At 33.6% G+C, this 5804-nt stretch overlaps 1 non-coding gene across 1 annotated transcript; it reads right to left on the bottom strand.

Moving 5' to 3' along the window:
- Positions 1-1309: 1309 nt before the first annotated feature.
- Positions 1310-1412, bottom strand: LOC121222706 (small nucleolar RNA R71). Its single transcript, XR_005920070.1, has one exon. It is a non-coding gene; the product is annotated as a small nucleolar RNA R71 (small nucleolar RNA).
- Positions 1413-5804: the final 4392 nt, after the last annotated feature.

The following is a 5804-nucleotide window of genomic DNA, read 5'->3' on the forward strand; positions in this document are numbered from 1 at the left end:
CTTATCAACTACAGTACCTTAGTTCCACTCTAACCAGTTCTCACTGAACAAACTAAATAATCTTACTCAAATAATAAACAAATATATTAGACCATGATTTTAATGACTTTGCCAAGGAATCTGGGGTGGCGTATACCAAAAAAAGAATTTGCCAAACCACAAATCTCGCCAAAACACAGATTTTGTTAATATAGACTACACCCACCGACGCATACACAGAATCCCATATTTAGCCACAACTAAAATTTTACTTACTCATAACTACACTTAGTGCAATAAACAATAACCATAAATAAAGACTTCTCTGGGTGGGCAACCACTTAGAAAATTCTGTCCCCGAAATTCATACCTGAAAAAAACTTTGGATACTACTATCTCATTTATTTTGAAATCTTGATTAAGATCATCTTTTGAATCGTGCATTGGAACTTTTATTTTATTTTTATTTATTTTACTTAGTTAAAATCCTAGTTTTTAATCACCTCCTCAAATCAAATTATTTTTCTTCACCAAAGTGTTTTTAAAATTGCATTCATAAATAATTCTTTTCGCAGTCCCTGTGGGTACGATAACTCAACATTTACTTGTCACTTTATTACTTGTTGCGATTGTGTACACTTACACATTTTCGTCATTTCATGTTTTTGGCGCCGTTTCCGGGAACTGTTTGAAAAAGTCATTATTTGTGAATTTGTTAATTTTGCATTTTGGTTTATTTTACTTTTTAAATTAATTAATATTTCTGTGTTTTTTTCAGGTGTTTATGATTATTGATTAATTTATCGATTTACTCCCCGTAGACCTTGAGATTGAAAGAACGTTTTGACAACGAAGAAGACAAGCAAGTCAGAGAAGGACCGAAGAGATGAACTTTAAAAATCTAAATTAAAGAAATGGAGTAAACTCTACTCAAAATCCTATCCTTATTGCTAATGATAGGGATAGAGCTCTAAGATAATATGTCGTACCAGTGTTTCATGATCTTAATCCGGGTATTAGGAGACCCAAAATCGAGGCACAATAGTTTGAGCTAAAGCTAGTCATGTTCTAGATGCTTCAGACAGTGGGCCAATTCAGTGGAATGCCTACCAGAGATCCTCATCTTCACTTAAGACTGTTTATTGAGGTGAGTGATTCTTTCAAGCTAGCTGGAGTACCCGAAGATGCGCTACGATTAAAGTTGTTCCCATATTCGCTAAGGGATAGAGCTCGAGCATGGTTGAACTCATTGCCACCAAATTCAAGTTCCACTTGGCAAGAGTTAGCAGAAAAATTCCTTATGAAGTATTTCCCACCTAGCATGAACGCTAAGTTGAGGAACGAGATCACTGCTTTCCAACAAATGGATGACGAGTCCTTTTATGAGGCATGGGAAAGGTACAATTATTACAAAAATGCCCACATCATGGAATCATTGAGAATGGTAGTGAACGCTTCTGTTAATGATGCTCTCCTTTCTAAGTCCTATAACGAGGCTTATGAAATAATCGAGAGGATTGCTAGTAACAATTATAAATGGATAACCAATTGAGTAGCGTTAGAAAGATGAGCCGTTGGACTACATGAAGTGGACGCTCTCACTTCACTTGCATTTCAGGTATCCTCAATATCCTCAATGCTTAAAAATTTTACCACTAATGGGTTTAATAGTTTTACAGCTCAACCACAGAACCAATTTGAAAATATAGCATGTGTCTATTGTGGGGAAGGACATTTGTTCGAAGAATTTCCATCGAACCCAAAATCTCTATATTACATGGGTACTCAGAACCAAAACCGAGGAAGGTAAGGATTGCAATCCAATTTCTATAACCCATTGTGGCAAAACCACCCAAATTTTTCCTCGAATAACTAAGGGACTGGAACCAATAACACTTATGCAGAACCTAGACGGACCCAGCCACCTATTTTACCGCAACAAGTTCAGAAACCAACTCAAGTTGAACCTTCTAATAGCTTAGGGAACCTATTGAAGGCATATATGAAAAAAAAATGACACCACTCTAAGGAATTTGGATAGTCAAGTAGGTCAACTTGCCACTAAACTTAGGAACCATCCACAAGGTGCTTTACCTAGTGATACGGAGAATTAGAGGAATCCAAGGAAGGAGCATTGTAAAGAATTAACACTGAGGGGCGAAAAGACATTAGATCCAACACCGTCGAAGTTGAAGATGAGCCAGTTGATGCTCAAGACTCATTGGAAGTTCAACCGAGTGTTGAAATTCCAATTGCACCAGAACTAGAATCTACAAAATCTGATAAGGTAATTTTTGAACTAGTCAATTCTGATAAACTAACAACTTTGTTAAATGCAGAATTGCCACAGAAGATGAATTAACCAGTTCAAGTAGAGAAACCTCCACCACCCTACCTTCAAAGACTTCAGAAGTAGAAGTAGGAAGTCCAATTCAAGAAGTTCCTAGACGTACTCAAGCAACTTCATATCAACATCCCGTTGGTTGAAGCACTTGAACAAATGTCGAACTACATCAAATTCATGAAGGATATCCTATCTAAAAAATGAAGACTAGGAGAATTTGATACGGTAGCCCTGACAAAGGAACACAGTCCATATCTTCAAGACAAACTACCCCCGAAGTTGAAGGATCCTGGATGTTTTACCATACCTTGCAACATTGGAGCAACATATTGTGGTAAAGCATTATGTGATTTGGGTGCGAGCATTAACTTGATGCCCATGTCAAATATTCAGAAAGTTAGGGATAGGTGAAGTTAGACCTACTATGGTTACACTTCAATTAGCTGATCGATCCTTAGCACATCTAGAAGTGTGGAAAAATTTAGTTTTCCTACTAACTTTGTTATTCTAGAATTTGAAGTAGACAAAGAAGTGTTAATCATTCTAGGAAGCCCTTTTACTAGCAACTGGAAGGATCATTATTGATGTGTAAAAGGGCGAGCTTACTATGCTTGCTCAGGACGATCAGGTAACATTTAATGTTTTTAAGTTTATGCAATTTCCTGACACAATTGATGATTGTTCTGCAATGTCTGATTTAGAGAAATCAATCATGGAAAGGGAAATTAACTTTGTTGAGAACCCGTTAGAGCAAAATTTGACATCAGACCCTCCAAGTGATAAAGAGGAGTATGAATACTTAGCTTTACTAGAAGCTAATTAAAGGGGATTTAATCAACAATCTCACTTTGAATCTTTAAAGCTAGAGAAATGGGATTATGCCTAGCCAAAAGCGTCAATCGAGGAACCACCTAAATTAGAACTGAAAGTACTTCCCTCACAATTAAAATATGTTTATTTAGGTAACGCTTCTACTTTGCCTATGATTGTTTTAGCAAAATTAACCGTAGAGCAATAAGAGAAACTCATCCAAGTATTGAAACAATTCGAGAAGGCTATCGGATGGACCATAGCCGATATTAGTGGCATTAGTCCATCTGTATACATGCACAAGATCATCCTGGAAGATGGATAGAAAGGGACGATTGATGGACAATAAAGACTGAACCCCATCATGGTCGTAGAGAATGAAAAGAATGAACTAATATCATCCAGAAGGGTTATGGGATGGAGAATTTGCAGCAATTACCGAAAGCTGAACAAGGCGATAAGGAATGATCATTTTCCTTTATCGTTCTTGGACCAGATGCTGGATAGACTCGAGGGGCGAGATTATTACTATTTTTCAATGGATACTCGGGGTATAATTAGAACACAGTAGTGCCAAAAGATTAACACAAAACAACGTTCAAATGCTCGTACGGTACATTTGCATTTAGACCCATGCCATTTAGTTTATGTAATGCACTTGCTACATTTCAAAGATGTATGGTGTTTATTTTTACTGACATGGTTAAGAAATACTTGGAACTGTTTATGTATGATTTTTAGTGTTTAGAGACACTTATGATGATTGCATAGTCAATCTTGCCAAGGTACTAAGGCGATGCGAAGAAACAAACCTTGTACTCAACTGGGAAAAGTGTCATTTCATGGTATGAGAGGGTATTGTTCTTGGGCATCGGATAATGAGACATGGAATCGAGGTAGATAAAAAAAAGGTAGATGTTATTAAGAAACTCCCACCTCCAACATCTGTAAAAAAATGTTATGAGCTTTTTGGGTCGTGCTAGGTTCTACTGGATATTTTTCTAGGACTTCTCCAAAATTGCTAAACCTTTATGCAAATTATTGGAGAAGGAAACAACGTTCAAATTTGATGAGGAGTGCTTAAGAGCTTTCAAATATTTAAAGGGTTGGTTACTTTCAGCACCCATCATCGTCACACCGGACTGGGATTTTCCATTTGAACTGATGTGTGAAGTAAGTGACTTCGCAATAAGAGCTGTTATAGGCCAGCGAAGGAACAAAGTTTTTCATCTCATCTACTACGCAAGTCAGACTTTAACGGGAGCTCAATTGAATTATACGGTAACAGAGAAAGAGTTACTTGCTATTGTGTTTGCTTTTGACAAGTTTCGATCTTATCTTGTAAGTACCAAAGTGACTGTCTATACGGATCATTCAACAATTAAGGGTGCGTTTGGTTCGCTGTATTGGATTAGAGGTGTATTGGGATTAGAGGTGTATTGGATTAGAGGTGTAATAGCTAATCCACTGTTTGGTTGAATGTAATGGAATAGAGGCGTAATAGTAATCTTGTGTTTGGTTGAATGGAATAGAGGTGTAATAGCATAATGGAAAAAACTAAAATGACTAGAATACCCTTAGCATAAAATTGTTTTGGTAAATGATTATTGTTATTGTTATTTAAATTTTAATAAGATTATTATTATCAGTAATAAATATTTTAATCATATTTAAACATAATTATTATTAAATATATTTTAATTAATAATATATAATTTAATAAAATTCTTATAATTAGCAGAAATTTGTTTTGGTAAATTATTATTGTTATTGTTATTTAAATTTTAATAAGATTATTAATATCAATAATAAATAATTTAATCATATTTAAACATAATTATTATTAAATATATTATAATTAAAATATATAATTTAATAAAATTCTTAATAATTAATATTCTTATATGAATTTACTCAAATCATAATATATGATACTGTAAAATATAAAGTAACATAATTATTATTAAATATATTATAATTAAAATATATAATTTAATAAAATTCTTAATAATTAATATTCTTATATGAATTTACTCAAATCATAATATATGATACTATAAAAGAAAATTTGAAATAATTAATATTAAATATATTTTAATTAAAATATATGATTTAATAAAATTTAAAATAATTATAACTAATAAATTATATTTCCAACTGAAACAAGCCAAACAACATAAGCAGTATTAGAACGGGGATTATTAAATCGACTTTTGTAGTATAAAGTTCCAAAAAAAATTTCTTTATCTGTAGATAGAGAGAATCATGTTCATAAAACATATAAAATTTGACGTTGATGAACTGCAGTCTCTTCCATTGTTAATGCAGGTTGAAAGGCTTGATTTCAATAGTGTTACGGCCTTTGTATTTAACTTCAAATAGAAGTTTGTACAATTGGTCCAATTAATATTTTTTTCTTTGCTTCTATTGGCTGGGTTAGAAATTCAAAACAATATTTTTGAAAGACTTGTATAATTTCATCTGCTCAATAATTGGAAAAACTCAATTTGATTTCTTCCTTTAATTGTCTCTTTTTTAAGTACTAATTATCAGCAACAGGCAGGGCGATTTAATGTGGTCAAAACAACCACATCAAGCACTCTCATCTCTTTGTTTGCAGCAAAGATGAACTCAACAGCTTCAAACCATGGCAAAATAAGTACAACATATA

This window comes from Gossypium hirsutum, chromosome D10, assembly GCF_007990345.1.
Source record: "Gossypium hirsutum isolate 1008001.06 chromosome D10, Gossypium_hirsutum_v2.1, whole genome shotgun sequence".
Lineage (NCBI taxonomy): Eukaryota > Viridiplantae > Streptophyta > Magnoliopsida > Malvales > Malvaceae > Gossypium > Gossypium hirsutum.